Source organism: Tupaia chinensis, unplaced genomic scaffold, assembly GCF_000334495.1.
Source record: "Tupaia chinensis unplaced genomic scaffold, TupChi_1.0 Scaffold000023_1, whole genome shotgun sequence".
In the NCBI taxonomy this organism is placed as follows: domain Eukaryota; kingdom Metazoa; phylum Chordata; class Mammalia; order Scandentia; family Tupaiidae; genus Tupaia; species Tupaia belangeri.
This window is the reverse complement of record NW_006159453.1, coordinates 1,854,158-1,870,781: the sequence shown is the minus strand read 5'-3', so window position 1 is coordinate 1,870,781 and position 16,624 is coordinate 1,854,158. Positions and strand designations below refer to the sequence as shown.

The following is a 16,624-nucleotide window of genomic DNA, read 5'->3' as shown; positions in this document are numbered from 1 at the left end:
AGGGATTATTTTCTCTATATTAATAAAGCAAATTAGGGACTGGACAGTCCCTGTCAGGCTGACCCACAGGTAAAGGTTCTGGGCTGACCTACAGAGTGGTCAGCTGTGGTCACCTACCTGCATGAGAAGTCTCCTCCTGTGAATTAGGGCTGATCATATTTGCTTCTCTGTATATGTCAAGTACCTAGCGCATAGTAGGTATTTAATAGATGTCAGTTCCCTCTCTTTAACTCAGAACAGATCACTCTAACAATGTTCTGCCTTTGTGTTAACTGCATTCTTACAGGGCCCATGCTGCCACTCAATCGAATTTAAAACAGGGCTGGCTCTGTGGTGCAGTGGTGATGGGCTGCTCAGGGGAGGCCGGATCCCACATAACAACCACAAGTCAACCCCCCGCACCAGATCCTCTTGAAACTCACTGGGAATGCACGAGTGCCCAAGATCCAATGGGCTGGAGGACTGGAGGAAGGAGATTGTGGCATGATCAGACTCTGGAGGATGCTCCTCTCTTTCTCACACAAGGGTGTGCACACTCATGCATAAAGAAAACAAAATAAAGTGACTAATAAGATAAAAGTATTAAAAAATAAAGAGAGAGAGAAAGAAGACAAAGAAAAGGGGGGGGGGACCAGAGATGGAATAATGGTTACATTGCTGGACTCCCACATAGTCAAACATGGTTCAAGACCCAGCCCTAGTGGCTTAAAACTCAAACCAGGCACATGTGTGAGCATGCTGCAAATCCTGAAAAGAGAATGGAGGAGAAGGGATTGCAGGGTGGCCATCCTCCCTGGGGGATTTCTCACTTTCTGTCTCTCTGTCACTCTCTGTCTCCTGGTGAGTCATAGGTGCCCTATAGCAAAAATCTCTCCAAAAAAGTTTTCTTTTTCTTTTTTTCAGAGGATGAGTGAGCTCACTGGAGACAGACATAGAGAGGGAGACAGAGTCAGAAAGCACCCCTCACAGGAGATGACATGCTGCAATCCCTTTGCCTCCGTTTCTTCGTCGGGGATTTTGGGCACAAATACGTATGCACCCAGGATGTTTTTCATGCCACCGGGTTGGGACTCAAACCGCACAGTCGACCATGAGGGATCCAGTACCTTATGGATTATGAAATAATTATGCATAGATTTCAAAAATGTTTGCACCAAAATGAACTAGTATTTTTTCTATTTATTTATTTTGGAAAGGTTTTTTTTTCTAGGGTGTATGCGCTTGCCAGAAAGACAGAGAGAGACAGAAAGTGAGACACCACTCCCCAAGGGGGATGGCCATGCCGCAATCCCTTCTCCTCCATTCTCCTCTCGGGATCTTGGGCACGCATGCACACATGCCTGGTGTGTGAGTTTAAGCCACTGGGTCTGGGACTCAAACCGTGGTGGACCACATGGGAGCCCAGCTACATAGCCATTACGCAAACTGCTGGTCCCTGAACTAGTATTTTAATTCCATTTTTTTCATGAATTTTCTAAAGTCCTATTTCAATCCTTCTTGTATATTTATTTAGAACACAAGACACCTTGTTTTTCTTTTCAGGCGACTGCTAATAAGTGGCCAGTTATTTATGCTCCAAACACTTTAAACAGACCTTGACAATGAGATCTGTGCAACTGGAATGAAGATGTGAAAAAAAAAGACAATTGCGATAATGAAGCAGAAGCACCTCCATCTTTGAACTTGACGTTATATTTGCTTCTTCCTTTTGCCTAGAGTACACAGTGATTAATAGTCTTACTGTCTTTGCTAAGTAGCCTGAAACTTTTTTAAGTAGCTGTTTCTTGGCAATGTAATCACCAATCACCAGACCCCCACCCAGAGCCATGGGGACCATTGAACAAAGCTCTGGAGAGTGCCCTTAGAAATAATTAACCCAGGGACCAGCAGATGGTGTAATGGCTATGTCGCTGGACTCCCATGTAGTTGACCATGGTTCGAGTCCCAGACCGGTGGCTTAAACTCACACCGGCCACATGTGGCGTGTGTGCCCATGATCCCGAGAGGGGAATGGAGGAGAAGGGATTGTGGCATGGCCATCCCCCCTACAGGATGATTTCTCGCTTTCTGTCTCTCTGTCTCTCTCTGTCTTTCTGGTGAGCACGTGCACCGTATAGCAAAAACTTCCCCCAAGAAGAAGAAAAGAGAAATAATTAACCTGCTTGATTCCGCTTCTGTAACTGCTTTTGCATGGGAGCCTCACTCTCTTTCCCCATCACCTCCTCCTCAGTTTCCATTGTAATCACCATATCAACCCAGAATTGATTGCGATTTTTGCCTATATAAGCACCCTTCTCCTTCCACACCGGGCTACGGGGTTTTGAGAGATATGAGTCCCCCTGTATGCTGCTGGCTATAAAACTCCAATAAATTTGGCTATGTCTGGGTGTCCTCTTATTTCTCACTGATTGGAATATAATAATAATAGATTAGCTATCGTTAACATTCACCGTTTTCTCACACACACTTTTATTTTTAAAATTACTCTCTGATCACTAAAACAATTCTTGTTTTAAGTTTCAATTGCTGACTCAAAGCATCAACTGAGAACAAAAAGTATTTTCATTTACTTTTATTTCTACATCCAGAAATATATAGAAAATACAACACCCAAGTATACAGAAATTCGTCAGAGGAAAGAAAACTTCACAGTGGAATGGCTCTGATGTTTACATTTAAACTCATCATAGCTACTCATCTCTCACAGGGTCTCAAGACTTCCTTTCTGTCCAAGACAAAGAAGAATTTAATTTTATACAGTATTTAGATTGGTCCTTAATCACATTGCACTGCATTTTTTAAAAAATTAAAAGGCCCAATATATTTTACAAGATAAAAACTACTGACTCCTTGTTTAGTTAGAATATGGTAGAATCAAGCATGAATGCATCACAGAAAATAAATTTGGGTGATCAAAATACAAAAGATTAAAAACACACTGTCTGCGTTAATAAAACTTTCAAAGGCATTGCAACCAATTCTGTCAAAGTCTCAGAAGTTCCTGTTTTGGCAGTTGAAAGAGAAGAACATGAAACATTTTGTGAATTTTTTTCCTTGGTGGTAATAAACACAAGCCATGAGAAAACAAATGTACAGATGTCCACCATATTTTCATCACTCCAAGGACTGAGACTCCATACTTAAAACGAACATTTGAACTACATTTGAGGCTTCTTACTGACTTTCACCTAAATTCATGGTTTTTTTTTTTTTTCTGGTAATCTTATTAGGCTTAGCTCCCTTGTGTTCCTTTTCATTTGATGTGATTGAGTTTAGTTATTATTTTCATGGAGGCTGGACACATCTGCAAATAACCAGTGTACATTATTAAGGTGGGGGAGGGAAGAAGGGCTGACTCTGGATGGTGATAAACATTCTCTTTCATTTAATTATTTATTTAATTTTATTATTTATTATTATTATTATTACTTAAATTTGACCAGAGAGAGAGAGAAAGTGAGAAAAGCAAGCTACCAGGTCTGGACTTGAACATTGTTTGGCTATGTGGGAGTCCAGTGCCCTTAACCATTACGCCACCTCTGGCCCAAATATTATCTTACCCATTTACACACTATGAAAGTGAGGCTCAGAAAGACTGAATACTTGTTGAAGGTCACACAACCTGTAAGTAGCTCGACTAGGACCACACACAAGAATTCAGTCTGTGGAGCCTAAATTCTTCCTCATATACCACATGGCACTACAGCAAAATACAATTAGTGAAGTCAACTTAGTTAGATGACATTTCTGCCATTCGAAACCTGTACTCAAGCGGTTCCTTATGGTAAACTGAGAAAACTTGACAATAAAATTAAATAAATACAAGTAGTAATTCTTTAGGTAGGTGATTTTTCTGCTATTGTACTCAAATGTTCTTCCAGATCCTTCCAGGACTCAGTGCACGTGTAGTTCCTATTAATGCTAATGCAAATTACATAGCCCGACTTTTCACAGAAAACACTCCGAAGAATTCAACCTTGTAAAAGACAGATGCTTCCAGAAACTTTCAGGTACATGTTGTCACATGACCAGATTCCCTACTTCCCACTGGGAATAAGTAAATAAAAGTGCAAAAGGATTTGTACTTTCAGACTACTTGATCAGGACAAGTTTAGAACTGAGATCAAATTTCCCAGAAGGTCATCTTCCCATCTAGGTGGAATTGTGAAGCCAGCTCTGGTCCAGCAGACCCTACATAGGCCTAGTTCCAGCTCTGCACGTTGATCCTTTGGGCAAGACTTGTAAATTCTGATCCTATTTCCCTGTTCAAAAAAGTAAACAAGGCCAGGGACCAGCAGTTAGCGTAATGGCTATGTCGCTGGACTCCCACGTAGTCAACCGCAGTTCAAGTCCCGGACCGGTGGCTTAAACTCACGCCAGGAGCATGTGCGTGTGTGCCCAAGATCCCAAGAGGAGAATGGAGAAGGGATTGCGGCATGACCATCCCCCCTGGGGGGTGATTTCTCGCTTTCTATCTCTCTGTCTCTCTCTGTCTCTCTCTGTCTGTCTGGCAAGCGCACACGCCCTATAGCAAAAACCTCTCCCCCCGCCCCTCCCCCCCCAAAAAGTAAACAAGGCCAGATAATGGTGCAGTATAAAATGTGAAACTGTGTGAGGCTGGTCCACGTGGAAACATTCTAGGTGTGAGTCAGGACACCTCCCTGAGTATACTGGCATATGAATTCCCGTGACAGGGTTGGCTGAACCTAGCAGTGGATTGCTGTCATGACCCTACTGAGGGTGCTGCCTCTCTGTTTCACTCATGGAAGAAATAATCTACCACAATAAACTTTAAAAACATATTTTTAATGAATAAAAGTAAACATAAAAATATCTGTCTTCCCTACTCCACAGGGGTTTCATGAGATAATGTTCTTGAAAGTTTTTTGTCTCCTTTAAGGGTTAGTACTACTGCTCCCAAAAGGAGCGAGAGACCCACCGGTCCATTGACCAGTAGTATGTGTGCATATTCTGCCACCTCGTGGTCAAGGTCTGTCTGGCAAGCGCACACGCCATATAGCAAAAACCTCTCCCCCCGCCCCTCCCCCCCCAAAAAGTAAACAAGGCCAGATAATGGTGCAGTATAAAATGTGAAACTGTGTGAGGCTGGTCCACGTGGAAACATTCTAGGTGTGAGTCAGGACACCTCCCTGAGTATACTGGCATATGAATTCCCGTGACAGGGTTGGCTGAACCTAGCAGTGGATTGCTGTCATGACCCTACTGAGGGTGCTGCCTCTCTGTTTCACTCATGGAAGAAATAATCTACCACAATAAACTTTAAAAACATATTTTTAATGAATAAAAGTAAACATAAAAATATCTGTCTTCCCTACTCCACAGGGGTTTCATGAGATAATGTTCTTGAAAGTTTTTTGTCTCCTTTAAGGGTTAGTACTACTGCTCCCAAAAGGAGCGAGAGACCCACCGGTCCATTGACCAGTAGTATGTGTGCATATTCTGCCACCTCGTGGTCAAGAGAAAAAATCACTTCTGAATTTACCCACTGTGTGGTACTTCTCAGGCCAGTCCAGTTGAGAATACTATACGTGTTGAGAAGGGTGGCGGCGGCCATCCTGGCGGCTCAGGACTGAGTGCAAGTAACAGTCACCATGGTTCTTCAGAGACGCTTCAGGTTCTCTTCCGTCATTTGATCAGCAGTCTCAGTCCCTTTACGGAGGAACATTGGTGTCCCAGCAGTGTTGTCTAATAAGGGACTTGATTCCGTACAGAAACTTTTTGTGGACAAGATTAGAGAATACAAATCTAAATGACAGACAACTGGAGCACCTGTTGATACTGGCCCAGAATACCAGCCAGATCTGGAGAGGGAGCTTTTTAAGCTGAAGCAGATGTATGGTAAAGTAGACAGGAACATGTCCCCTAACTTCAAGTTTGAAGATCGCAAATTTGAAATCATCAATAAACTCCCATCCTGAAGGAGTAAAGCAACATTAATTCAGTAATTTGTGATGAGTCAGTTGTACAACTACAGAAGTATCAGAATAAGCATACATTTCACAGCTGTCAAATGTTCTTTTAATTCTGATTCCAAATAAATTATTTGGTGGTGTTGAAAAAAAAAAAAGCATACTATACATGTTATCATCAACAGGTAATAAACCATTTCTGTGTTCCACTCATGCCAGGCCTCTCTACTTGTTCTCTTGCTAGCCTTCTCTATGCTGTTCCCTTATCCTGTTCCACATTGTCTTCATTACCCATAACTATTTCCATTGCTTTTGTGCCTTCCAATATTTCAATCTCTAATATAAAGTGTGGATAGTCGGTATATATTAAGTGGATACATACAATATCTTTCTTTTGTATCCTGGCTGCTTCGCTCAGCAATAGATCTTCCATATTTGACCACTTTCAATCAAATGCCAGGATCTCGTTTTTTATGACTGAATAGTATTCCATAGAGTATATATGCCACACTTTTTCCATCAGTTTATCTGTTTGTGGACATTTGGGTTGGTTCCATGTCTTAGCAATTATGCTGCAATAAACACTGAGGTGCAAGTGCTTTTCTGACAGAGCATTCTCCTGTCCTTTGGATAGATACCCAGAAGTGGGATTGCTGGATCAAATGGTAGTTCCATTTGTGGATCTTTGAGGAACCTCCATATTGTTTTCCAAAGTGGCTCAACCAGTTTACATTCCCACCAACAGTGTAGGAGAGCTCCTCTTTCACCACATCCCTGCCAACACTTATCACTTTTTATATATTTAATCTTCGCCTTTCTGACAGGGGTTAGGTGATATCTCATTGTGGTTTCGATCTGCATGTCCCTTGTGATAAAGGATGTTGAGCATTTCCTCATAGACTTTTTGGCTGTTTGTATGCTTTCCTTAGAGAGATTTTTGTTCAGCTCATTTTCCCATCTTTTAATTGGGTTAATCATTTTTTTTTTCGTGTAAGGCGCTTAAGTTCTCTGTGTATTCTGGTTATCAACCCCTTGTCTGAACCATATTTGACAAAAATATTCTCCCATTCTGAGGGTTGTCGATTCACACTTGTTACTGTATTCTCTGCTATGCAGAAACTTCTTAGCCTGATATAGTCCCACTTGACTATTTTAGGGATTATTGCTTGTGCTTTGGGAGTCTAATTTAGGAAACTTTGCCTACCCCAATGTCCAGAGTTTCCCAGGGTTTTCCACAGTAGATTTATAGTTTGAGGTCTTAAGTTCAGATCTTTGATCCATTTTGAGTTGATTTTTGTTAATGGTGAAAGATGGGGATTCAGTTTCATCTTTCTGCAGGTGGATACCCAGTTTTTCCAGCACCATTTGCTAAAAAGGATTTCCTTTTCCCAATGGATTGACTGGTATCCTTTCTCAAAAATTAGTTGGCTGGGGACCAGCAGTTAGCGTAATGGCTATGTCGCTGGACTCCCACGTAGTCAACTGCCGTTCGCGTCCCAGACCCGGTGGCTTAAAACTCACACTGGGCGCGTGTGCATGCGTGCCCAAGATCCCGAGAGGTGAACGGAGGAGAAGGGACTGCAGCATGGCCATCCCCCCAGGGGGTGATTTCTCGCTTTCTGTCTCTCTGTCTCTCTCTGTCTGTCTGGCAAGTGCACGCGCCCTATAGCAAAAACCTCTCCAAAAAAAAAAAAATTAGTTGGCTGTAAGCTTTGCCGTTTATTTCTGGGGTCTCTATTCTATCCCATTGGTCCATCTGTCTGTTTTTGTGCCAATACCATGCTGTTTTATCGCAGCTTTATGGTATATTTTGGGGTCAGGGAGTGATATGTCACCTGTTCCACTCTTCTTGCTGCCCAGCATGTTTTCAAGCTAGCCTGGTCAGCCATGTGGGTACCAACTCTACGATTCAGTTTGCTACTGACTGTACCATCAAGATAGGCTCAAAATGGGTTTAAAAAAAGACTTTACTATTGGGCCAGCAAGTGGTGCAGAGGTTGGAGTGGCTGGATCCCACATGGCCGACCTTGTGATTCAAGTTCTGGACCCAGCAACTTGAAAATCATGCTAGGCACATGTGTACGTGTGCCCAAAATCCTGAGAGGAGAATGGAGAGAAGGAATTTTTGTGTGGCCATCGCTCCTGGGAGTTCCTCCATCCCCTCTGTCTTTCTCCTGCAAGTGCCCTATAGCAGAAAAACCAACAAAAAATGACTATATTATTAATATTCCCAGAAGTGGGTGTACACAACAGAGAGCAAAAGAGGGAAAGCCTCCCCAATAGAGTGTGGTCGTGACACAATCCCTTCTCCTCTGTCCTGTAAGGACCTTGGGCATACACTCACATGCTTGGAGTGTCTCTCGTACTTTACTGGAGCTGGAATTCTAATCACGGCTGTCCATGAGGGATCCAGCTTTCTACGTACAGAGTTTAACTGCTATAAGATTGAACTAGTCCCCAAAACAGCTCTGTTGAAGGAATTCACCAGAAGGGTTATGGTAGAAGAATGAATAGCATCTTTATATTGAAATGAGTTATGTCAGGTGAGTCAAAACTATTTTACACAGGACCGAAATAAATAAGCAAATAAATAAATAAAGGATTTTATAACCTGGTACATAAATTCTTAAGACTCTCATCAATGAAGAAATAAACATTTTCTGAGTGTCCACTACAGGCAGGTGATCTGGAAAGAGATTTGAGTTGTAAAAGAAGGACCCTGCTTTAAAGTCCCTTCATCTGAGGAGATAAAACATGCACATAAAAAGATAACACAAAGCAACATATTGTTAAAGTAAATTAAAGTAACAGAAAGTGGGGCCTGCAGTTGGTATAGTGGTTACTTAAGATTAGTCTTTTTTTTTTTTTGGAGAGGTTTTTGTTATAGGGCATGTGCGCTCGCCAGACAGAGAGAGACAGAGAGACAGAAAGCGAGAAATCATCCCCCAGGGGGGATGGCCATGCCGCAATCCCTTCTCCATTCTCCTCTTGGGATCTTGGGTGCGCACTCACATGCGCCTGGTGTTGAGTTTAAGCTGCCGGGTCCAGGATGCAAACCGTGGTCGACTACGTGGGAGTCCAGCGACATAGCCATTATGCTAACTGCTGATCCTTAACCAGTCATTTTTGATGAATGCTTATGTTAGATGGTGTTATGTTACCTAACACAATTCTGTGCCTAAGGACTCTCCAGAAGGTATCTTAAAAAAAAAAAAAAAAAAAAAGCAATTTCATAATTGCAAACCAATCAAATTATTTCTCGTTTTCTTCAGAATTTTTCCAATAACTACGTGATTCTGATACTTTGTTCTTGGAACAGTAGACCTCTTTAGTCTGATGTTCCCTATTAATGTATTCATGAATTGCAGTTTTTTTTTAATTTGCTAGAAGACACATGCCTTCACCAAAGACAAAGAGAGAGAAACAGAGAGAAAGAGAGTAGGGAAACACCATCCATAAAGGGTGGTCATATCACAATCCCCTCTTCCTTTCTCCTTCCTTTCTCCTTACGCACACATACATAGTGTGTTTCTTTTTTTTTCTTTTTCTTTCTTTTCTTTTTTTTTTTTTTTTTTTGAGAGGTTTTTGCTATAGGGCGCGGGCGCTCGCCAGACAGACAGACAGAGACATAGAGACAGAAAGCGAGAAATCCCCTCCCAGAGGGATGGTCACGCTGCAATCCCTTCTCCTCCATTCTCCTCTTGGGATCTTGGGCACACACGCACACGCGCCTGGCGTGAGTTTTAAGCCACTGGGTCTGGGACGCGAACTGCGGTCAACTATGTGGGAGACCAGCGACATAGCCATTACGCCATAGTGTGTTTCTTGATCCACCAGGTTTGAGACTCGAACCACACGGTCAGCCATGGCCACCAGCTGGCCCCATGAACTGCTATTTACTCAAATAAACTCTTTGAATTTTATTATGCCTCAGATGTTTCTTTTAATAGTGTAAATGCTGAGGGAAGTCCAGCCGACATGGTACAGGCAGTAAGATGCTGCTGTGTGATACAGATGCCATATGGGAGGTCCTGGGTTTGAGTCTCAGGTTGACTTGAGCACAGTGCACACTCATGATCCTGAACAGGGGCAGGATTTGGGGAGTGGGGAACCACAGTGTGGCAAAGCCCTGTTAAGAATACCTGTTTTTCTCTCTCTCACCAAAGAAAGGAAGAAATTTTAAATGCTAAGGTAGAGTTGAGGACAAGGCCATGACATTTGGGAGAGGGAGCTATTCTAATGAACAAGCTAAAGATGACATGTGATCAAGCAGGAACTAAGGCAGGAAAACAAGGCAGAGGTGGGTCCAGGAACTGTGACCTAGGTCTAGGCCAAGAAAAATCAAGAATTGAGAGGCTATGCCTAGGATTATAGACTCAGAATTTTAGAAGGGAAGGACAACTGAATATGATTGAATCCAATTCTCTTGAGAAAAACCAGACCAATCAAAATCCCACTGGTTAGTGACAGAAATGAACCTAGAACAAAGGTTCCTGAGTTTTCAGTCCATTGGTATTATACATCAGCACCAGGAAAATCACAATGAACCCACAGAATTCTTTTTTTTTTTTTTTTTAGAGATTTTCACTGTAGGGCACGTGCGCTCGCCAGACAGACAGAGAGAGACATAGAGACAGAAAGCGAGAAATCACCCCCCAGGGGGGATGGTCACGCCGCAATCCCTTCTCCTCCATTCTCCTCTCAGGATCTTGGGCACGCATGCATACGCGCCCGGCGTGAGTTTTAAGCCACCGGGTCCGGGACACGAACCGCGGCCGACTACGTGGGAGTCCAGCGACATAGCCATTATGCTAACTGCTGGTTCCCCCACAGAATTCTTAAAATTACAGGATTGGTTCCATGGCATAGTGGTTGAGGAAGTTGGATCTCACATGGCTAACCACAGTTCAAATCCCGGCCGGGACAGCTTAAAAAAATGCTGGATCCATTGGCATACACACCCAAAATACCAACAGGATGGAAAAAGGAGAAGAGGGAGTGTGCCTTACTATAGCCCACCAGGGGCACTTTCTGCCCTTTCCCTGTCTCTCTCTTATGAGCACACATGCCCTCTGAAATAAATAGGTACTCTTCTTACCTTTTTTGTAGTCTATGGCAGCATTTCATAATCTCAGTTCTTCTTGTTTCAGTTATACAATTTTTGAATATTACTTGAATCAGCCTTAACTTAATATTTTTCTTTCAATTCACTATATATTTTTTAATTGCCAGGGAGTGTATGTGCTCCCCAGAGGGAGACAGAGAGAGGAAGAAGGAGAATGCACCCTCTCTAATGGGGCATGGTCATGCCTCAATTACTTTTCCTGCACTTTTGCATCCTGTTGGGATTTTGGACACGTATGCACATGTTCCTGGTGTGTTTTTCATGCCTTTAGGGCCAAGATTTGAACCTCAGTCAGCCATGTGGGATTTGGTTCCCTTAACCACTAGGCCACAGGGCTGGCCTGACTTTCTTTTTTTCTTAAACAAATTTATATTTAAACGGAAGACCAATATCACTTGCCAGTAGGGCCAGCTGGTGGCGTGGTGGTTGAGGCGGCTGGATCCCACATGGCCAACCGTGCAGCTTGGTCCTGGGTCTGGCAGCTGGAGAAATGTGCCAGGCACGTGTGCATGCCCAAAATTCCCAAAGGAAGAAGAAATGAAGGAGAAAGGGTTGCAGTGTGACCATTCCCCATGGGGGGGAGGGTGGTTTCTCACTTTCTCTCTCTCTCTCTTTCTAGTGAGTACACACACCCTTTGGCAAAATAGAAAAAAAAAATAGATAAATAAAAGGATGAGCCAGTAAGAATTAATCTGTGGATTTAGCAACACAGGGGTAACTGACATATTTTTATTTTTAGTAACAAATCGTCCCTCATGCATTATATTGCCTCCTAGTGTCCACGTAAACCCACCTGTAAATTTCAATTATTTCATTCTGAATGTGGGGATACTTGTGGATCTACAGTTACAAAGACCAGAAAGGTGGGCTTCCTCTTGTTGAATCTAATGCTAGAATGAAGAATGCAATCTTTAAAATGTCTTCGAGCTATGTTATATAATACCTTTTGTTCCCCTCCACGCGTAAGGAGTGTACAGACCTGTGTGGAAGAGGGAGAGAGAGAGAGAGAAGCGCCCACCACAAGGTCTGGACTTTCTGGGATCTCCTTTCTTCAGTCCTTCAGTCCAGCAGATCCTGGGCACTCAGGTATGTGCCCAGCATGTTTCAGGCTGACTGAGCCAGGGATGAGCTGCACCTGCCACTGGGATCAAACTAAAATGCATACTTCATGGAACTATGCTTGATGTTTTTAAAAAATTATGACTATTTCCATTTATCATGAAACAGCCCTGTAATTTTGTGTTTTTGTTGTTGCCATAGGGCATGTGAGCTTGCCAGGGACCAGTAGATACCGTAGTGGCTACTTCACTAGAGTCCCTCATGGTCAACTGCGGTTCAAGTCCTGGATCCAGCGGCTTCAAACACACTGGGCATGTGTGAATGCATGCCCAAAATCCCAAGAAGAGACTGGAAGAGAAGGAACTGCAGCGCGGCCATCCCCCTGGGGGTGCGATTTCTTGCTTTCTGTCTCTCCGTCTCTCTGGCTCTATCTGGCTCTCTCACATGCCCTATTAAATGCCTTCTACATTCTCCTCTCAGGATTTTGAGCATGCACGCACACACATCCAGCATGATTTTCAGTCACCAGGTCCAGGACGTGAACTGTACTCGGCCTTATGAGTCCAGCCCCTTAACCACCGTACCACCTGCTGGCCCCTAGCCCTGTAATATTCTAGTGTTTTTTATTTTATTTTTCCAGAGGATACTACCAGAGAGAAACAGAGAAAGAAAGGAAGAAGACCCCCCAATGGGGAGTGGTTATGCTGCAATCCCTTCTTCTCCACATCTCCAGTCTCTTGGGATTTGCGGCACACAAGCCCTTATACCTGGCATGTTGTTCAAGCTGCCAGAGCCAGGATTTAAAGTGCCATATGAGATCCAGCTCTTTTAACCACTACATCATAGGGCTGGCCCACAGTCTAGCTTTAATATAGTCTCCAGCCATTTTTTCTTTCTTTCTTTCTTTTCTTTTCTTTTTTTGCTATAGGGTGCATCTGCTCGCCAGAGAGAAGAGAGAGAGTTCAGAAAGTCCCCCTAGGGAGGATGGTCACACTGCAATCCTTCTCCAATCTCCTCTCAGGATTTTAGGCACACATGCACACACATACCCAGCATGTTTTTTAAGTTGCCAGGAATGGGACTCAAATTGCACAGTTGGCTATGTGGGATCCAGCTGCCTTAACCACCATGAGACTGGCTGGTCCAAGCCATTTTCTTTTCTTTTCAATATTTTTGAAGTTTCTTTCTAGTACTTTTATTCAGTAATACATTCCTAGCAAAGCTCCTTGTTAGATAAAAGTGATTATATTATTTCTCCATGAATAGTCACCAATTTGTGGGTCTCAACTGTCTGATAATTGTATTACCAATACATTTTCTCAATCAGCTTGTTCTCCATAATTATTTTGACTCTTGTTTTTTACTCTCTTCTTTTTCCTTTTTTTTAAAATTTTTTAAAGAGATTTTTGCTATAGGGTGTGTGCACTTGCCAGAAAAACAGAGAGAGACAGAGAGATAGAAAGCGAGAAATCACCCCTCAGAGGGGGTGGCCACACTGCAATCCCTTCTCCTCCTTTCTCCTCTCGAGATCATTGGGCACGCATGCACACTTGCCTGGTGTGAGTTTAAGCCACCGGGTCCAGGACTTGCACCACAGTCGACTACATGGGAGTCCAGCATTATAGTCATTATGCCAACTGCTGGTCCCAGTTTTTCATTCTCTTCTAACTTCCTATTTTGTCCTTTCCCATCCTGAACCTAGACAGTAGATTTGTCCCTCCTAAGAGTAACTCTCTTCCTGGGACCAGCAATTGGCATAATAGCTATGATGATGGACTCCCATGTAGTAGACCACGGTTTGAGTCCCAGACCCGGTGGCTTAAACTCACGCCGGGCACCTGTGCATGCGTGCCCAAGATCCCAAGAGGAGAATGGAGGAAGAGGGATTGAAGTGTGGCCATCGCCCCTGGGGGGTGATTTCTCGCTTTCTGTCTCTCTGTCTTTTCTGGCAAATCCATGCCCCCTAAAGCAGAAACCTCTCCAGAAAAAAAAAAAAAAGAAAAAGAATAACTGTCTTCCCAGTAAATGGTTCAATTGCCCAAATATGTAGACCCAATAATCTTTACACTCATTAAAAACTAACAATAAATCCTTGGAAGTCTACCTTCCAAATAAGTTTCTCCTCTGTGCAGCCATTCCTAGTTTTGTTTTATTTTATTATTTTATTATTATTATTTTATTTTTTAGAATTATTTTATTTAACTTTATTTATTTATTTATTTATTTTAATTTGACTAGAGAGGGACAGAGAGAGAGAAAGTGAGGAAGCAAGCTGCCAGGTCTGGGACTTGAACCGTGGGAGTCCAGTGCCCCTAACCATCATGCCACCTGCCAGCCCCTATTATTATTATTTTTTATACATTCGATCGCTACACATCATTTGGCATATAAAGATAATATACCCAACATGAAATTCACCTCAGACCAGTTCACTTGAGAATACTATACACATTACCATCAATAGGTAATAAACCATTTCTGTGTCCTCCAATCTTTCAGTGTCTACCATAAAGTGTGGACAGTTGGTACATGTTAAGTGGAAACACACGATGTCTCCCTTTAGTTTTGTCTTGTTCTAAACCTCAGATCTGCAGGACCAGCAGGTGGTGTGATCGTTATGTCGCTGGACTTGCACATAGTCAATCACAGTCCAAGCCCTGGACCTGGTGACTTAATAACTCATGCTGGGTTGGGAACAGCAGATGGTGTAATGGCTACGTGCTGGACTCCCATGTAGTCAAACATGGTTCGAGTCCCAGAACTGGTGGCTTAAACTCACGACGGGTGCGTGTGCGTGTGTGCCCCCAAGATCCTGAGAGGAGAATAGAGAAGAAGAGATTGCAGCGTGGCCATCCCTCCAGGGGAGTGATTTCTCACTTTCTGTCTTTCTGTCTCTGTCTGTCTTTCTGGCAAGTGCACCACCCTGAACGTTTCCGAAAAAAAAAAAAAAAAGAAAACCAAATCAAAACCAAACCAAAACAAAACCTCATGCTGGGTGCATGTGCATGCTTGCCCAGAATCCCAAGAGGAGAATGGAGAAGGGATTGTACCATGGCCATCTACCCTGTGGGCGTGATTTCTTGCTTTTTGTTTCTCTGTCTCTCTGTTTTTCCAGTGAGTGCACACCCAAAAACAAAACAGAAAAAAGAAACCTGATCTGATCTTATCACTCTTCCCCATTCACCATTTTTTAAAATAATTATTTAATTTTAATTTTATTTATTTATTCATTCATTTATTTTATTTTGACCAGCGAGAGAAACAGAGAGAGAGAGAGAGAATGTGAGAAAGTAAGCCACCAGTTCCAGGACTTGAACTGTGGTCGGCCATGTGGGAATGTCAGCACCTTAACCACCACGCCACCTGCTGGTCCCGCCCCATTCACCCTTTTAAAACGAATTCAAATCTGATTTGCCACAGTTCTTAAATCCTAGCAGGATAGGAGGGTAATACACTCAGTGTGCAGTAAAGGTACCTGATACTTTGTATTCATGGTTCTTCCTGTCTAGTGGGGGACATGGATATTAAACATGTCACTGACTGTCCAGCTGTAATCAGTGTTATGTGATTAGGTTGTAATGGTAGTGAACAACAGGGAGACCTAATTTAGTGGTTGAGGCTGAGACCTGAGCTACAAGCGTGGGGATGGGAAGAAGAGAAGATCCAGTCATAAACGCCCAGATGGAGGACAGACCCTGGAGTTGAAAGGTCGGTGTGGCTGGAGATGGGAACACTGCTGGAGGTAGCTGTTGGTGATGGAGTTAGGGAAATCATCATGACCTTGTAAGCTCATCAGGGTTTTACTCTTTAGCCTAAAGAGTGGAAAGTGATCTAAAGGGTGATAAGGTGATGAGATTTAGTTTAGTCTTGTTTTATTTTTAGAGGTTTTTGCTATAGGGCGTGTGTGCTTGTCAGAAAGACAGAAAGACAGAGAGACAGAAAGTAAGAAATCACCCCCCAGGGGGAATGGCCACGCTGCAATCCCTTTTCCTCCATTCTCCACTCGGGATCTTGGGCATGTGCCTGGCATGAGTTTAACCCACCGGGTCCGGGACTTGAACTGAGATCAACTACATGGGATTCCAGCAACATAGCCATTGTGCCAACTGCTGTTCCAAGATTTAGTTTTTAAAAGATCTCTCTGGCTTCTCTATAGAGTATGTACCTCTTCCTGCCAAAAAGTTGGTGGCTGGGGCCAGATTTGCACTGAGTCACTCTTGTATTTTGTTTTCTTTGATTTTCTTTAAAGCCTTTCACAGTGAGAGTCACACCTTAGCCTATATTCACCTACCTTTCCCTTGAATAATACAAACACAAGAACAGGAAAATCAAATCAACAACAAAAAACATGGATTGGGAACCAGCAGTTAGCGTAATGGCTATGTCGCTGGACTCCCACGTAGTCGACCGCGGTTCGTGTCCCGGACCCGGTGGCTTAAAACTCACGCCGGGCGCGTGTGCGGGTGTGCCCAAGAGCCCGAGAGGAGAATGGAGGAGAACGGGTTGCGCG

The 16,624-nt window shown here is 43.2% G+C and overlaps 1 pseudogene; it reads left to right on the top strand.

Annotated features, from left to right (window-relative positions):
• The first annotated feature begins 5,612 nt into the window (after positions 1 to 5,612).
• Positions 5,613 to 5,939, top strand: LOC106734540 (ATP synthase-coupling factor 6, mitochondrial-like; annotated as a pseudogene).
• The last annotated feature ends 10,685 nt before the right edge of the window (positions 5,940 to 16,624 follow it).